Source organism: Manduca sexta, chromosome 15 (genome assembly GCF_014839805.1).
Source record: "Manduca sexta isolate Smith_Timp_Sample1 chromosome 15, JHU_Msex_v1.0, whole genome shotgun sequence".
Classification (NCBI taxonomy): domain Eukaryota; kingdom Metazoa; phylum Arthropoda; class Insecta; order Lepidoptera; family Sphingidae; genus Manduca; species Manduca sexta.
In genome coordinates, this window is record NC_051129.1 from 2,499,392 (window position 1) to 2,519,386 (window position 19,995).

General features: G+C 34.4%; 1 protein-coding gene across 2 annotated transcripts in view; it reads left to right on the plus strand.

Moving 5' to 3' along the window:
* The first annotated feature begins 1,446 nt into the window (after positions 1 to 1,446).
* The window catches only part of LOC115453417 (probable E3 ubiquitin-protein ligase RNF144A), a 196,894-nt gene continuing 178,345 nt past the window's right edge, over positions 1,447 to 19,995 (plus strand). For both annotated transcript variants that reach the window (XM_037438911.1, XM_037438912.1), the window contains exon 1: positions 1,447 to 1,920. The gene's annotated coding sequence lies outside the window, so the exon portion shown is untranslated. The remainder of the gene's footprint in view (positions 1,921 to 19,995) is intronic.

Sequence of the window (19,995 nt, forward strand, 5' to 3'; positions counted from 1 at the left end):
AATGCCCCCCACAAATATTTCTTCGCATATTTTCTTTAGACAAATATTAACGTCCTGCTTCGTCTCCTGATTTTGTTCTACATTTAAAACATAAAAACAAAGCTGCTATGACAAAAAAATATGATTCTGATGAAAATGTTTATGACATCTGACTTCGAATATTTATGAGCATATTCTGTGCTCCGCCGTGACTGGGAAGAAAATAATCTTATTTGTTTCTGACGAAGACAGACCGATTAGTATATTATGTAGCAAGTACTTAAATCATAATAAAACTTAGGGACACTCACGTACAATGACCTCTACCTGGATACAATAGGAGCTTATCTGTAAGTACAAGTTATCTATATATTTATAAATTATAACATACCTCGGAACAAACTGACAAACCATTCAAACTTTAAATTTATATGAGACATTAAGAATCACATCTATTTTTAGCAATAATCGTATACTTACTAATATTATAAAGAGGGAATATTTTAGAGTTTGTTTGTTTGTTGGGGCTTATCTCTGGAACTACAAACTGATTTTGAAAATTCGTTCACTAATGGGAAGCTACGTTACTTCTGAGTGTTATGTAGGCTACTTTTATCACGGGGATTAATTTATCCCGAAAACTTTATCACGTAGGGGAAGCCGCGGGCAAAAGTTAGATTATATAATTAGTAATCATCTGTATACCTACCAAAGTACATTCTTACGTAAATACTCGTAAATACGTAAGTAGACATTTTATCAATTCATTGTATCATATAAATATTATACACTGACATGTTTTTGTGAAATTGTATAACAGTGCCATCTATGACTGAAGTACCGTATTTCTTAGTTACTACCAAATTGGCACAAGTTATAATATTATAATATAAAGACTAGTACATAGCAAGGGCCATTTTTAGTTAATAAAATGTAATAAAATATTTTTTACTAATGATGTCTATTTTATTTAAATTAATTTTCATTTTTTTTGGCTATTCCCTATCTATTTTTTTCGTAGTGCATCACTATTGCATATGTGGCAAGCCTTTCGAATTTTACGATAAATATTATAATTCCCTTTTTAGTACATTTCTTTTGAAGAGAACTTTTGAATTTGCATTTATCTATTCTAACTATTTCATGGATAATAATTTTTGGGGTGTCGTATCCATGTCCATATTATGAATGTATTAATATTTACTGGATAGAATGGTCTAGCACCATGATATGTGCAAATTGCCATTACGGTAGCTAGGACTTAGTTCTTATCAAGGTTTTGGTCTTGAAAATTAATGAAAATACTATAGGTTATCGATAATAATACCTTGTAATTTTGTCCAGCTTCAATATCAATGTAGAAATTTTGTCTGGTACGATTTATCGTAGTATTTTTGAAATTGTTTTATGTTAACACTGAAAACTTTAGTTGTCAATGTCACTGTCAGCTGGATTTTATTTTTGTTGTGGCAATGTAGATTGTTCCAGTTTTCGATAGCTCGTGAACGAGTAGTGCGGTTGTTTGGTTAGTTCTTTTTCGTGATAATTGTAAGGAGAAGTACGTAAATAACATCATTACACGTTTAGTTTCTGACTTTTACGATTTAGCGTTTGCAAAAATGCTTAGAGTTTATGTTTCGTGACGGAATATTATTGAATTTGCACCATGGTGAATACAATTTGACATGGTAGTTGACATATTTCGCAAGTAGTTTCCACGGTGGTAATTTTGTGTACTTTGTGTGGAAAATATCCGTTCGAAATTTGTGATTTACGTAGTGCTGTATTCAGAAGATTTGTTATTGTGTAATCGATAGTGTTGTGAACATAGTGCTGAAGAAAGTTAGCTTGCGTTCAGTGAAACAGTTTGTTTGTGATTTCTGCGCTTTGTAAGCCATGCTGGTTCGTCATTTGTACCGTTGGGAGGCTTCCACATACTTGGTGAGATAACACTTTATACATTTTCATATCTTGTTTTTGGCATTACGTTGACTTTCGTTGCCGAAGTTCTTTTTTTTATCATTCGTCGTTTCGTTTATCGTGATGCGTATGTTTATTGTGTACTAAAACTATTTGTATCACATCACTGTAAAGACATAGGAATGTTCGTCTATGATGCTTGATCAAAACGATAAGTGGAATTTATTCATTACAAATGCGTACTGGCCAAAAAAATTATTTGAATTCTAACCTGTTTATAATTGGTCAGATGGGCTGCAATTTTTATAATAAAAAAAGTGGTCAGGTTAAATATTTGTTAAATAATTATTAATTGAAATATATTATGTGTGTATGAAGGTTGCATGATGGTGTTTGTGTGAATAGAATGACTGACATCATTATTATTAGTTATTTTGAAGTTTGTTGTAAGTTGAAACTCTGCAGCAAAGTGTAAAATTTGATGTATGTTTTATGTAGAATGTAGATATTAATTATTTTGTCTAAACATATTGCACTTTTTTCTAGGTTTCAAGGCAAACTTTAGATAAACTTGAAAACATTTTTACTGTTTATACACACACTTAAAGAATATTGAGAAATAATGTTTTAATATACTGCATCAAAGTTACATATTATATATTAATACTTAACTGGTATAAATAGTAAATGGGAGCACAATAATTGTCTAATTATTGTGCTCCCATTTACCTGTATTGATGGCAATACTATACTTTAAAGGAGGAATAAATTTGTAAACAATACACAAATATATCTTCACACCCATTATCCCTAAGAGGAAGGCAGAGGCATAACTTGTCACCATCCCATGAAGTGATTAGGTTGAGCTTCTCAGAACGAAAATCCCAATATCACTTTACCTGGGATCAAACTATAATCCTCAACATGGCAGATATACTTCCATACAACTACATCACCCAGGCAATATATATATTTTTAATTTTATTTTTATTATCAGAATCTAAACTTAATTAATGAAATAGATATGAAAATTGTGTGGTTATTTTTATATATTGTTCTATTTTGAATATGTTGTATTTAAAAATAAATCTGATTTGTTACTATCCGCCTGCAACTGATACGACATGAATACTATTTATAACAGGTTTTAATGTATACAAAATGGTCAAGTTAATTAAATAATAATTATGTGTTGTAGGAAATATTCCATAATGTAAACATTTTTAAGTAAAATTATTTAATAAATTGTGTGCTGGCAATGTAGTGTCAGCACAACTTATTTTTGCACTAACTAGAAAATGAATTACCCAAGACTTAAGAATAAAAGTTTTATTGTTGTACAGTCAACTACAAAAGTAACTAACAAATTCAATACTTCATATTGCCTATACATGTTAAGATAAAAAGAATAAGAAAAAGAATCTTTGTGTAAACTTAAATAAATATTTTTTGACATGACAGAAACTACACAAACAATGGCTCAACTACTTTATGGGCTAAGTGAGGAAAAATGGAGCTTATAAGCATAACTTTGACAGAAACTGTATTACCATATTAGTCAGGGTGATGATAGTGAAATGTCATTCATATATAAATTTTAATAAAACAATGTAGTAAGGTTTGGGTATTTGAATAGGATGGATGATAGGAGACTGAAAAAGAGGATGTATAAGGCGAATGTGGATGGAGGAGCTGGTAGCGGTCGACCGCACTAAACCTTTGAATGTCAGATATCTGACATTCTTAGTAATGGCTAGGTCAAGAGCACCTTGAACCAACACAATGCATAAAAAGATTGATGAAGGTGGCAGAAGGGAGAGAAGTTTGCCAGAATCGTGAAAAGTAGCAATTCAAAGTCTATGCCTATCCCTATGAGATAGAGACATGATATATATGTAATTTGAGCTGCTAAATTTCAGACAGTAACATTACAAACTATAAGCATTAATTACGCGGAAAATTGACTACTCAGAAACCATCTGTAGTAGATTGGTTTCTTATGGATTATGGAGTACTTAGTCGTCAGCACAGCAGTTGGACACAAACAATATCACATCCTATAGCATTCTCATAGTTATTGTATAGATAATACAATAAATCTGCAACTTCATTTTGACAAAGGTAAATCTTGTGACAAGCTTTTATCTCTACATAGCATAAAACAAAGTTTGATTCAATTAAAACTTTATTAACTTAAGTAAAAGCTTGTGTTTAAAAATGTTTAATTTTTCACACAACTCATTATTTTTATATATTTCTATTTAAATTTTGTAATAAAAAAATAAAAAAAAACTGTATTATTATTAATTTGTATAAATAAAGGAAAGAAAAAAAGGAGGATGACAATTATAATAATTTTTTAAATAATTGTAATATTTAAGGTGTGGTAGGCTTGGTGATGCTATTGAACGCCGTTACAAATACAAATAAAGAAAAGAAAAAAAGGTTCGGGCGCCAGGCGTCAATAAGCAAAAGAATTACCTGGATAAGCTAGGAAGATTCTGGAACTTTTAATCTTCAGGGGGGTGGTCTAAATGAAAGTCTCGAGCCAGTAAGCTAAAGTTCTTTATATTTTCCGAGGAGATCACAAATTTGGAATTAGTTATTTTAGAACATAAAAATACCTTTGGTCATTATTGCATCATCACTGGAATTAAGTTAGAAATACATACCAGAGTCATGAAATAACTAAAGTTAGCTAAGTATTACTAATGAACACCACAGAACACTCTTCACCGCTGGTCCCATAAAGCAGGTCCTCGCGGAGAGGTCGTGGTGCAGAAAATTGCAGTAAAGGAAGGTTTACACATTTTAACTTCCATAAAAAACATTGTTACATAAAAATAAAAATTGATTCATAGTAAAAAAAAAAAAACGCGGAAAGCGTTTTTAAGGCAAATTTGGAAAAATAATAGGGAACATCAATAAGACGCCCATCGCAAAGTTAAAAGGGAAAAATCCCAATGTAAATTATTACTGTTGAATGTTTACTTTACATTTGTAACAAAATATTGGGGCATACTGCCCATAATTGTGAAAGATTAAATTGGATTATTTAGTCCATGATGTTATCCTTCAAGAACCGTCCAAGAAAGTGACTTCCTATGTCGATGACAGCCGTCCATCATCATCGTAGGGATGGGAAAGTCCATAGATCGACGTAGAGATGTCCCTCAGACAATCCACTAAAAGACATCAAAACGACCACTGACCCTATCGAATGTGACCAGTGCAGGAAATCCTACTTCCACAATTTTATTTAATTTTTAAGCGGCAATGTTGGCAATCACCTGTCAAACCAAGCAAAGCCTCCAGAGCCGCAATAAATAAACAAAAAAAACCTGTCAAACCAACCATGTAACTTAATAAAAAAATTACGTTACAATTTTTATACTAAAATATAACAATTTAATAATTAAAAAAAGTTAAAATAATATTAAATACTTGACTAAAAAACTCAGGGTTAATGTTCATACATAATATGCACAAAAAAGGCAAAAATAAAGCAACACAAATGTATATATACATGTTCATTGTACAAAGAATAAGAAACCTAAGCAAAAACATATATTAAAAAGAAATGCATATTTTATTAACTATTATAGTGTTATGTTTTCGTCTTTTTGTAATGCATATACTATAATCATCGTTAAATAATTAACAAATAGTGTATTAAGTCTATAAGTCCAAGAAGACATAATTGCATTCAAACACTGCTACGTATTGATCGTATAATTTTCCTATTCGAAAGCGAAATAGACACTATGATATAAAGTTCTATAAGTTACGTAAGGTACCAATCAAGCAGGATGTCCGAGGAGCGTGGGGTCCAAGAAAGCAGTTGTATTCCGTACATACTTCGTTCGCCAGCACTTTCACTCGACCGGCGCCGCCCCCGGCCACTTTCGCCTTGCAAGCGTCACACTAGATTTAAACTTAGTAAACAACATAACTATATTATTACTAGTTGACCCGACAGACGTTGTCCCGTCTTAACTATGAATTTGCAGAGCGCATTCTGTAAATTGCTGACAATTATTTCAAACAATTGACAGTTAAGTATATAAAATTAATATTTTCGTTAAGTTTTCTTAAATTATCTAGATTTCCGCGCAATTTTTAGAATTTTTTCTTGCATAAGAAACCTTCTCCTGACAATAACAAATACATCAAAGAAAAAAATAGTGAAATCGGTCCAGCCGTTCACGCGTGTAGGCGTGACCAAGGGAAATAGGGATTCATTTCTATATATATAACATATTATGTTGTGTATTGCCTATGTCTGGCAGCAAGCTTGCCTCTAGGCGATACTTTTTTTTACATTCAATGATGCTCCAATACAAAGTTTAGTTAAGTTTAAAAGCGAATTGGAGTCGCCTTTCTTGCAAAATGTATGGTGAAAGGTTTTGCAATTGTGACCCCAATAGTTCTCGAAATCTCTAATGGCATTAGTATTTTGATCTTTATCAGCAACCGGATCGATTGGTTAAAAATAACTTTTTGCATTAGTTGCACATTTTCTTGCTGACTATATAAAATATGTAAATCCAAAATGTTCATGTAATTAAAATGTTATCCAGTATTGGCTGCAATGGTTAAGGTAGGTGCTCCAACTGCCCTGTGTAAAAATATATCCTGTACAGTATTTAAACAATGCAAATGGGTGCGAGGCAAAATAATTAGCATTGTCCCATACTTCATACATCGTACGTGATCATTGTGAGCATCAGGCACTTGTCTCACCGCCGACGAGGAACCGAAATACTATCGATTATTTTCTACTTTTGACTAGCATTTACTCCTTCCTGAAAAACATCATCTTGTATAAAGGTCCCGCTATATATTTTCCCGGGATAAAAGTAGCCTATATCCTTGGTCTTAAACTACATACCAAAGTTCAGTGGGTCAGTCGAGAAAGCATAACAGACAGATAGAGTTACTTTTTTATAAGTATGGATCGATGTTGACTGTAAACACTGCTGACGAGAGCCCTCTTTCTACTAGTTTGTCACAGTGACAAGAGTTATCAAATAATACTCGCTCAGCTATGCTCGTTTGGCAGTCAAATCACACGCCGTGAGACCCTCAGCGGTCATTCTTTATATAGTGCGAGTAATCGCTCGCCGCACTTTTACTGGTGGTAGGCCTCTCATATGTGAGAGTACGCCTGGGTAGGTACCACCTCAATATCTATTTCTGCCGCCAAGCAACAGTGTGTAGTAATTTTTGTGTTCTGGAAATGGACATTGTAGCCAGTGTAACTACTGGACATAATGAGACTTGACGTGAGATGTTAAATTAATAAAAAAAAACTCGTATAATCGCTATAGCCCAGCGACAAAACTATCGGAACTAAACGCTCGCTTCACGATGTTCCCTAACTCGTTTCCAGCTACTCGTTCATCGTCAGTGGTGGGACCAGTGCCTCAAACCATTCAATGGTGGTGATAAATGAAATAATAGATTTGTTTACGTCACCAAAAGAATAGACTAGTAGAGAATGACTGGCTTTAAGGCCATCTTTGTAGATTGTATACAAAGTTTAAATAAGTAAGTAATAATATAAAGGTGTGGTGATCGGAACAAGATTTATTTTACTTCGTTGATAATGGTCGTATACATCGAAAGGCGCGTTGTGGTTTCTCGGTTCTAGCCGCTTTCCTGGGACAGACAGTATCGGTTTATATTTAGTAAAGCAGGCCAGTATAATGTTGGGGGCTGTAATTACTAAATTAAGCGTAACGAGCAGAATTATAAAGATTACCATCGTTGGGAAGACGAATAACTTCGAGGTGGTTTGCAATCTTGACGATCGCCTTGGGATTATTAAATGTAATGATTTATCAACATTGGCGTGTCCGATATGTGTTGCTTTCTGACCAAGTTGATTTTAACGTTAATCGCTTTATGCATAAATCAAGGAAACAAATAAAAGCAAATACAAAATAAAAACATTTAACGCGTATTTAAAAAAATGACGCAAGATTTTGTTACTTTAATATCGAGGCTGAGCCCTTATTCAAAGCCATAAGAAGAGAAAAGCGGGAAGCGCGCTGGCCTTCCATACTCGACGACGGCGCCCTTGGACCAGTTTCCAGCGAGAGATGTGATAAATTTAATCTCGTCACCTAATAAAAGGAACGTAAATAATTGTTAAACTAATTTTATTGTACGAAGTTTTATCAGAGTTAAATTTATGACATTTGACGTTCATGGTTAAAGTGTGACTTATTGTATATGAGTCGACGAGAAAATCTCTCGTCCGTTGATGCGCGACGACTACTTATACCACACTACCCTGATTTTTTAATCAAAAAGTTCTACATGAAACAATGCCACTGAATTACGCTCTTATGCCGGAGACATAAGTTTCATAATGCCAGTAAATATTGGCGGTAATGTACTTCAAGACCGGACAAAATTGTGCGACTTACTCAGTCTGTTCAGGAGTTCTGCTATAAAAATAACAATCTGAATCATAATCTACTGCAATTTGAAATTCAATTAACTTGGGTTCGTGCAAGTGGGTTTAAGATGACAATTACACAGTAAATAAGTTTTTATATGAATTTTATCTTCGTGCCAAGCTAATAGTAATTTTGTGTTTTTGCCGTATCGAAACATATTAACGATTGTCATGCGCACAATTTAGTGTGACAATGACCCATTAACTTTTACAATTGATATTTTCACTAATTAACATTAAGAAAATATTGCTTTAATACGATTTCAATTGTAAAACTAATAAAAGTGTTGTTTAGATTTCATCAAAATCGATTTTCCTAAGTAAAGACGTCGCAAAACCAAATGAATCTTCACGTAGTTACTTGAACATTTCGGATCGAATTGGTATGGTTTTCATTAATTTTAAATGCTTGGAAGTTCTGTTTATAAACACTTAACCTTGATTCACATGAAGTAGGCGAAAGTTTTGCATTGAGTAAATTTCCGAATGGATCACATCGTTTAAGAAGTCTGCCCGCTCGCCGGCCTTATAACTCTCAACGGAATAACAGATTCGTCACTCTCTGACAGATTTACCGATGACCGAAATAATGAATATAACTTCGTAACCTAAATTCGAGGGTCATTGGCTTGTATGCGCCATTCGCGGCCTTCGGAAGTTGTTGCAAAAACAATGAGCGAAAATCTTTAATGATCATACGTTAGTTGGACGGCAGGGCTGTCTTATAATTTAACTACTATGTTACTTTGGTTTAATGTAACGAATATGGTGGGAGAATATTTCAAATTGAGTTATTTAGTTATTCTTAATACTGGGATACAATTCACATTTTACAGCTCATGGTCGGCTTATACAGTAATATCATTACTAAACATGAAAGGATTTTTAAAAATTCAACTCTAAATTGAATGATTAATGCCATCTGACATTGAACTAGTATAAAAATCTGTATTAAAAAAATACCCGAATAACAATATCTACTAGGTAAAATATGTCCCCATTAAAATGTTATTTCACCCGTTTTAGGTATTCTTGACGAACTTGTTATCAGTAATTTCCATGACAGGCGACTCATGCAGCCTTCCTATCAGCTTTTATCCTCTCAGATATACCTGAATGTCCATTGTTTATCGTTGGGTGTTTATCTATGACATTTACTTCTCTATTGCAATTTCGGAATGTTGTTCACAAAGTTAGAACCAAAACAGCCACTAAACAGTTAAAAATAAATGATGTAACGTTTGTTTATCTATCGACGGCTTAAGTTAGATATATTGTGTTTCTTTAATTCTTTTTTAGTATGTTAAATGAATTATTGGTTTCTATGTCGCAAGAGATAGGCCCGCAACAAGAGGTCCTTAATGTGTATAGCAGAACTTAATATAAAAGTACATTTGCCATCACAATAAGGTATTGATCCACTATGACCTTAAGACGTTACTTTTTTGGCGTATTGCCAATATTACACATTTAAAATCTTCTAGAAAATTCTTAAGCACGCGTTTTTTTTTACTATTCCTTCTTTACGAAACACATTGATGTTTAGATTAACATTACCTTTTGTTTGAACGGGATAATCTCTTGAACTTCTAATCCTATTTTGAAAATTCTTTCGTTAATATAAACATCATTAACTCCTGAATGTTTTAGGCTAATTTTTATTCTGAGTCTTATGCGAGCAGGAGTTACTGTAACATAAGTTGAAGGTGCATGCCTTACAATCAATCAGATCTCGTTCTTGTGAGTCCTACCGCTTCCCATCGGCTATCAGCTTTAATATTTTTATCATCACTAACTTGCTTATTATTTTCATCAACACCAACTTTTTTGAACACTTCTTTGCAGATAGATGTTCAGTGTTCATATAGGCACTTAAACTCCTCAAATCTCTCAGCATCTTGGCTCGTTTAGCGAACTCGGCTCTTGCGAAACGATGTCAAGGGCTCGACGCTCGTTAGGAATCATCTTATTATGTTGTTTTAACGCGAAATTCAGAGGAACGTGTAATGTCGTTATCAAAATGTCATTTCGCGAATTAAATCTGTGTGTTTATTGGGTGATTGAGCGCTGTGTGGCACCTTTTTTTGCACGTAACGATCATTTTTATTTTAGGAAGTTGTTTCATCTACTTAAATTACTAGCGTATGTTGTGGTGCGTTAGGTTTTAGGTTCTATTCCCAAGTCAGGCAATAATTTGTGTAGGTTTATCTAACATAATTTGTCTGAGACTTGATCTCACTGAGAGGGATGCGTTCAGGCAGGTACCCGCGTAAAAACTACGCTTGAATATACTTGAAAAAAATGTACGATGATCCTAAATTGTTGTGAGCACATGGCAGAAGTGGAAGAGTGGTATTTATTACTTATTTACTTGCAAAGCATTGCACACACACATTGAAATGACGTAATTAAGAAAATAAATGTACGCAATGTACGAGTATATAGCTAGTTTTTGTTCGGCGCGGTTTACTTCGGAAACGCGAAAATTGCCGAGACGCCAACTTAGTTGCGATAGACTACAGCTACAAACAATTTACGTGGGATGTGGTAACAAGATTATCTCGAAACGAAATCCTAGCAATTCACATTAACAATGTAAAAGGTAATTCGAGCACATTGTTGCGTTTTATACCTGTTTACATTGTGTAGTGTGTGTGTCTTCGATCGTATGTAGGGTTGGCGATTTTCATTTCCATAACGGAAGGTAAGATCCAGATGAATCAGGTGATGGTAAATTATTATCATCCTCCATGAATGCATAGCTAAAAATGAGGATACTATACCCACGAGGAGGGACGGAAAATGGGATATTTGAGGTATTTTTGAAGTAATGAAGAAATTTGACGAGTCGATGTATTACATAAGCGCCAACCCTAGCGGACGCGAAAATAAATTACTCAGTACGCGTGTACTCAGTTTTTTCATGTTGGCACGTACGAATTGTTAACATTAAATAACTACATAAGTAGTTATTATCTTATAAGAGATTTTTTTTATTAACAAGTAGATGTTTAAGAGAGAATACTAACTTGTTTACTGAGACGATGTAATACAGCATTTAAATTGTGCGCTAAGTTGTACGTGACAATGTACTTCTATATTTATTTTTATAATTTTTGTCCTATTGAACGATCTATGAAGAATGAAGTATATAAGTATGTTTTGAGAAATTCCTAGTTTCTTAATTTCGGCCTTTATACTTTTTTTATGGTTTCTGAAGTAGCAGTCTTGTAGACACTTGTATATTGCATGAATAGTTCAGCTTCACCAAGTAAGTTCCATAGCCTCACAGAAAACTTATATGAAGTGACAGCTCGCAGTTGTGTTGTATAGTGAGATTTCCGTTGGTCTCTATTATTAATAGTTTCCTCCATTTGATAATCCCTATTTTAACTTAACGGGTGTGTGTTGTCTATATTTCTATACGAATATATAAAGCTGAAGAGTTTAATTGTTTGAACGCGATAATGTCATGAACTATTAAGCCAATTTTGATGTTGTTGAGTGCTATAAGCTACTTATCATCCTGGAAAAACTTTTTCACGCGAGCAGAGTCGCAAGCAAAAGCTCTAAAAAAAAAACTCGAAGCTGCGATAAAACAATACACAGACCCCCAATTCATTACGTTCAAATAACAATAATATTAAATCAAAATATCGATCAAATTGTATATGCATAAAATAGTAATTAATATTTGTATCGATTTAAATGCCAATAATAATTTTATTAGCTTAGAAGTTTTTGCATTCAAATATTGCATAGAGTATAAGTGATTAATATGTACATATATTAATAGTGACAAGAAAGTATAGAAATCTTATATGTCAAACTCGGTCAAAAAGCTGTACCTTAAAAAAATATTTAAAAAAAAATTGTTTCTTCCCGAATTCGGACGTCGTAACAGCGCAATGATAACGCTATTATTCGATTCGATTAATTATAATTAACACTAATTAAGTTGATTGTAGTCTCAAAAAGAACAAAGAATTTCCGAAAAAGAGAATAAGTGATAATAAATTTCCTCCCACTGACTCCCACGCTAGGATTCCTACTGTGGGTGGAACTGGAAACCAAACAATACGTAACAGACAAATAGGCGACGATAGTTTACCGGCAGGGGGTTGTTTACTTTGTTTCAAAGATTTTATAGCTCAAGGTTAATTGGCAAGATTTGATTTTTTTATTGGCTTGGGACTGAAAACTCGTACTTAATATGTTAATACAATATTATATAAGAAATATAACAGCTAATTTGATGAGAGTATACAAGAGTATTAAAAAAAGATGTTTCTGTTAATCCAAAATAAAATACAGCAAATCTTCGACGAGATTGTCGGACTAGTAATATTGAATTTAGCGCGCGAGTCAACGTTAAATCAGTTTTTGGAAATTCATTCCCTAAAAGGGTTAGGTAGCCGGAAGGTTTGAAAAACAATACATTAAGGCATTATCTTCCAAGTTTGACAAATAACCGAAAACAATGTGTTGAGTAAAAAAAAAACGCTTGTCACTTTCTATCAATTAAAAGATCCAGTGTCGCCAATCATCGTGATTAATTCACAACATAATCGATTACGACCCTTTTCCCACGCGTGTCGCAAATCGATTAAACGATTCACACGCGGTATCGATACAAGGTGAATTGAACTCGCGTAGAAAATTCTCGAAGTATCAGTGTCGCGTGGCGGCCGACCGGTTTGTTCATTTTCCAATGGACGCGAAAGTATTTCTAATGTGTTTGTGGAATGTTATAAAAAAATATACACGGAATGAACTCGTGAATACTTTAAACTGGTCCTTCGAGTCTAACCATAAGCAATGCTAAAGATATGTGGGAGTGGGGTGTATATGTACCGCTGGGGTTATCGGCCGCCATATAGGCGAATTGAAACAACAAAATATACCACACAACCAACAAAACGTTATGGTATCCTATAATTTTAAACTACAAATAAACTACAATATATTATGTCATTATAATCAGCATGGAATAATTATTGGAACCTTTTAGAACAGTTATTTTGTAAACAGAAAAACAGCGCAGTGTTATTATAATACATAGCTATTGCTTGCGCTTCCGCTCGCGTGACAGTTTCTCCGGGATAAAGTCCCGCTTAATATTTTTCCAGGATCGAAAGTAGCCTATAGCATTCAGTAGTAATGTATTTTTTTTTTTTTTTTTCTCTTTATTTCCTTAGAGGGTTTTTTCATTAATGAAAATGTCACCCCCATTATTGAATACAAAAATAATATACAAAACTTACATATCTACAAAACAAAAACACAAAATTATGGAAATTAATGTTCCCGTAATCTTAAACCTGTAATTATTAATTTGTAAAGCATTCTAGCCTCTTTCGACAACGGAATGGCCAAAATGCTATTATAAAACCTAAATTATAATTTTTGTCACCAAAAGTTTGACATCTTTGGGTCTCAGTGAGACTACATTCAAATAAAATATGATAGACGTCTTCCACAACTCCGCATACTGAACAATTAGGCGAATTTATTTTACGCATCATGAAAGCGAAGCTGTTCAGTGGTACATGGCCAGCGCGAAGCCTCAAAGCAGTGACAACCTCATGTCGACTAATCCCACTCACACCGAACCAGAAAGAACGGGGTAATGATGGTTGAATTACTTTGTACCAAATTCCCTTTGATAAAGATCTTTTGTCAAAATACTCTGACCAAAATTCTAAACATTTCTCTCTAATTATAGGTAGTAGTTCTGTATGCCAAGGAAGGCAGCTGAATGGTATTCCATCTGAAGCTGCTTCTTTTGCTAATTTATCAACTACATCATTACCCTCAAGCCCTATGTGAGAAGGGATCCATTGTAACACAACTAATTTATTTATGCCAACAATATTGTAAATACTTTTAATGATAGAATATGCTATTGGAAGCCCTCTAAATGATGAAGTGCATTTAAGTAAGTGTAAAAGAGCACTTTTTGAGTCCGTAATTATAACAAATCTTTCACCATTTAGAGATTCTATATACCCTAAAGCCTCTGCGATAGCAATAAGTTCTATATGCATGATAGACAATTTCGAGCATAGTATCTTAAATTTACAAAAGGTGTTTGAGGTTAAATCCAAAAACGCTGCACCCGAATTGTTTTTGAATCTAGAGCCGTCTGTATAAATAGGGTAGAAATCGTAATATTTATCATTAAGTGAATTACAGCAAAGGGTTTTAAGTTTGTAATGTTATAATTTTGTTTGGGTTTGTCAATATGTTCTAGTGTTGGTTTAACATAACTTGATAGGTCCATGTTACTAACCCAAGTATTCATTGAATACATGGTCAAATCGCTACTGCAATAAAAAATTTCGCGGCCTAACATTTCACATACTATTACCAACAAAGGTTTCTTTTTGCGTCTCCAGTAAAATTGTTACATTGAGTTTTTAATAATTCAAGTATCTTTATTATAGGAAATTTATAAGTTTTCGACTTCAAATAAAATTTTCCGGCCAAATATCGACGACGTACAAATAATGGTGCCAAAAATAGTTCAGACTCCATAACGTGAATAGGGGTACTTTTACAAATCCACCAATCAATCGTAAACATATATTTTGTAATCTATCCAGCTTAACCAAATGAGTGTCGGCACTATTATCAAATAAAAAGCTTGCAAAGTCCATACGGCTTCGAACGAGTGCAATATATAGCCGTCTTAAGTGAACAGGATGAATACCCCATCCTGGACCAACTAAAATTCTAAAGATGTTTATGAACTTTGCTACCTTTTTACACATTTGGTCTATATGTTTATTCCAGCGGAGTCCCTTATCTAACCACATTCCTAAGTATCTTACGGTATCTACCAAAACCAATGGAGTATCATTCAAGCGAATATCAATAACTTGTCTACGGAAACCACGACTAAAAATACAAATTTTACTTTTGGAGGGCGAAATGTCCAATCCGACACGATTTAACATTTTGCTGACCAGATCAAGAGATGCCTGAATCTTGACTTGCCCTTCATGACTAGATCTACATAGAGTATAAATAACAAAGTCATCCGCATATTGGGATATATTAATATCATTCGGCAGTATTTTGCAAATATCTGATGTTACTACATTGAAAAGTAGAGGAGATAGAGGATCTCCCTGAGCTAAGCCACGCCCTGAACTTCTAGAAATATATCCATTACCTATTTTAATTTTAAGAACTCGTTCACGCAAAAAATTCCACAAATAATTACAAATCATTGTTCCAACTTGAAGTTTATCCAGAGTCTGAATCAAAGCAGTATTATCTACATTATTGTAAGCATTTTCGATATCTAAAAAACAGCCTATAGTGGAACAATTTTCAGAAAAACCTGTTTGTACAGTACAGATAAGGCAACTTAAACTATCTGCACAAGATCTACATTTGCGGAATCCTACCATATTTGAAGAGAATATATTATGTTTTTCAAGAAACCATTCTAGCCGTCTATATAAAATATAATGAAAGATTTTACATAAACAGGACATCAAGGATATAGGGCGAAGAGAAGAAAAGACATTAGAATCGCGTCCAGGTTTAGGGATTGGGGTTATACAGATATCGCGCCACTGATAGGGAACAAAACTGTTGAATAATAATTTATTAAATAGCTTTAGAAGAACACGTTTGGCTACATCGGGAAGATTTTTAATCATAGAATATGAAAAATCGTCGTATCCAGGAGATGTATCCTTCGGTTTGATACATTTTTCGAGCTCTTGAATAGAGATCTCACACTCTAAAGCAGGGTTATTGTAAACAATGATTGGGGGTAATGGTGATACAAAATCTGGCGTTAAAGAACTGAGTAAAGCTTTGCTGCATTCAGGATCGACAAAACGTCTGGAAGAACTGTAACCTTTCAGCCATTTCATTTTACGCCACATGTCACTGGATGTTGTTGACTCATTTACTGAAGTACAAAAATTTTGCCAATCCTCTTTTTTTGCCTGACGGATCAGTCTCTGTGCTAAATTAATCTTATTTTTAAGTATACCTAAGTTGTGGGGAGTAGGGTTACGTCTAAATGAAGTTAACGCTAATCGGCGAGATGCTACGGCTCGTGAAAGTATAGCAGTCCAGTATGGCTTAGGAGAAAATTTTGAGGTTAGGTTTTGGTTAAACTTAAGTAGAGGAATAAATTTATTTGCAGCCTCGTTCACAATATATAAAAATAGGTCATAGGCTTCCTGAGGATTGTCAGGTAAGCATAAATCCCGTAATTTCGCTTCTAAATATTTGCTATATGAACCCCAATCTGCTTTACGGAAATTCCTTTTAACTACTGGCGGAAAATGTGACACAGCAATAGTGGAAATTTTAATTAAAAGGTGGTCACTGTTAAGACTTTCATTAAGTACATTCCAGTCAAACTTTGGAGGCAATATCTAAAGAGACCAAAGAAATATCCGGAGACGATTGCTGAAGAATAGTATTAACTAAACGAATTCGAGTATGTGACCCATCGTTTAAAGTAATAAAGTTACTCTCTAGTAGGGAATCATGAATTAAATTACCCCTTGGGTCAGTTTTATAGGACCAACTTATGTGATGGGCGTTAAAGTCACCTAAAATAAGAGTTTTAGCTGACCAACTAGAAAAAAGATGTTCCCAATCCTGGTAGGAGGTAATGATTCTTGACGGGCAATAGACTGCTACTATATACTCAATTGGGTAGCAGTTGAATAACTGAACACACACTACTTCTATACCACTATTGCGCATGTGTATAGGTGACCTCTGCGATTTGATAGATTTGTGAACCGCTAAAGCTACACCGCCGTATGAGTCAACTCGATCAGTTCGATAAATATCATAGCCGCTAAGATTAAATTGACTATCGGGTTCAAGCCACGTCTCACTAAGGGAAGCAACATGGACCTTTTCCTGTCTTAAAATTTCAAAAAGAAATTACTTTAGGTTTAATGCTTTGGGCATTCCATTGCAATATATTCAACTTTACCGTGTTATTAGCCATCACTTTGTTGAGTAATTATATTTATCAACATTTTCACCCAAGGCCAATCAGACATGTATCGACGTATCACTAATGTAAACCATTCTAAACACAACTGTACAACTGAGCTAATTTTAGCTGTCGCCCCTATTTGTTGCATAAAAATAACTTCTTTTAGACGAGATAAAAGTTCACAAAATGAAGGAAATTCTCTTTTTTGGTCTCGATCATCTATAGGTGGAGAATTTTCATTATTAACCGAATCTATATTCCACGAAGACCAATCATCTTGAATAATACGTTTTTCTTCCTAGATTCTGTATTACTTTTAGCTGATTCGCGGGAAGTTGTAGTCGCCGTCCCAACTTTGCGAGTTTTCCGTTGAACCGTTTCTGCGAATGTGGGACATTGTTGAACATCAGGCAAGAAGGGGATCTGAGCGGATTGTTGAAGTGGGGGGAATTTATCACTATTGTCCAGCGCAGTCGGGTGTGGAGATGGGGTAGGGCTCTCGGGCGGTACGATACATTCTAAGGCTTTTCGATATGTGCACCTAAATTCGGCCATGATTTCCCTCAGCCTTCTCTCCTTTTATAAACAGGGCATAACTTGCTTAAGGAAATGTGGTCTCCACCACAGTTGACACACGAAAATGTTGTAGTATCGCAGTTCTCGTGACGACCGCTACATTTAGGGCAGATAACATTTTTTCCAGGACACGTTTTCCGTATATGGCCGAACTTCCAACACATGGAACATTGGGAGACTTGGTGTATATATGGAGTTACCCTTATATTTATGTCACATACACGAATAAATGCTGGTAAGTAATCGCCATCAAAACATAGCCGTATGGTTTCACTGGGACACCACCCTCCTTCATCCCTGTTCCGGCGATTCATACGTTTAAAGATAATAACTTCGCTGGCGGGGACAACTTATATTTTGTGTGATTTCATCATCGGTGAGATCCAGGTCAACATCTCTAAAAACACCATAGCAAAAGGACAACTCCATTGCTTTTGAATTCTCCAGCCTTTGCTTATGAGGTTCTCGCATTCAAAAAGACTTTTAGCCGCTGTCTCATTTTCGAATTGCAGCCGTATTTTAAAGGGATTTAAATATTTAATATTGCTTATTTTATTCAATTTATTCTCGTTTAGTATCCGTGCCATCGTAAATTGTTTAGGTAGCCGTTCTTTAGAAGAGATATATACCTCATATTTGTCCTCCTTTATTAGAGTATCTTTATCACGGCACGTCTTTTTACCCTTTACTTCCGTCCACCTTCCACCTTCATCGTCCTCACTGCTGTTCTCCCGTTGCCTCTTTGATGATCTTCCCAACTCTGCTTCATTTTCGCTACCAATATCTATTTCCTCCACAACGTCATTCAATGCGAACGGCGTAGGACACCGCGTTGAATAATCCTCGTTACTCGCTATATTCACTGCATCGATGTTAATCTGTCGACTCGATGCCATATTGTCGCCGGATTATTAGGCGCGCGCCTATCACGCGCTAATATACTGCATTAAGCGTTTACGTGCCGCGCGTGAAGTCAACTATAGGTAATTCTTCGCAAAATTCACTCCACACAGAGCCGTTGCGTAGCTGTGTGCGTAGAGTTAGCGCTCGGCTATCTTTATAGTCAGACCAACCAATTTTTGATCTTTTCGCTTTAATTATCTAATTGGAATGTAACTTATGATTTATGATAAATGAAGAATTCTATTATTAAATATATAAGAATTCATCATGAAATAGTTTATATGTATCATTTTGTAATTATAAAAAAAAATAAACATTTTTAACAAATTTTAACGGCAATTTTACAAATTGTTATTTTCACTTTTTTTTTCTTAAAAAATTTAAGCATTTGCATTTAGAAAGTACCCTTTAGTAAAGTGGAGCTCATCATGAAGCCGAAAGATAGGCACCAGAACTCCGTAATCAGACAATAAATCAGGAAAATTACTGTGCTACGATGTTTATAATGGACCACATAATTACTCCATAGATCTGCATTTTTAATATTTAGCGTATTTAAAGTTTTAAAGTCATTATAAATTACATATTGGAATTTATATTTTGAGTCAGAAGGTGTATGTAATGAGATGTCATTTTTAGGTGTATAACTAAAAAGTGAGAAATGAAAGACTTCTTTTTTCGGAAGTTGGTTATATTTTTTTTGGATAGTTTTTTTTTTAAATAGATATTGCTTCTCAGTGACATCGATCATCAATCGATCGATTGTACATCCATGTATAACAATTTACCAGTTTTATATCCATAGTTTTGCATAATATTTGCGACACACGACGAAGCAAAATATAGTTGGTTCTTACATTTTTGGGTAACAGCAGTCAGCTTTGACTGTAAGTATGGGAATACCGTCTTTTTATCGCCACAGGCAACATCTTTATCAGTTTCTTCCCTAGCGGCCTCTTGCATCCTGTCCTCTGCAGCTAATTTCAATCATTTGGCTAACTCGTCGTAACATTTCATGTAAACATTTTGCGTTAATATTGGTAAATCTGTAAGGAAGCTAACTGTTCGTTTAAATTTGATCTACCAACTTCCAGTCATCATAGCTCCATTCACAGTTCCACGATATACGTCCGTACTATCAGTATATCTTAGCGCTTAAATAGCT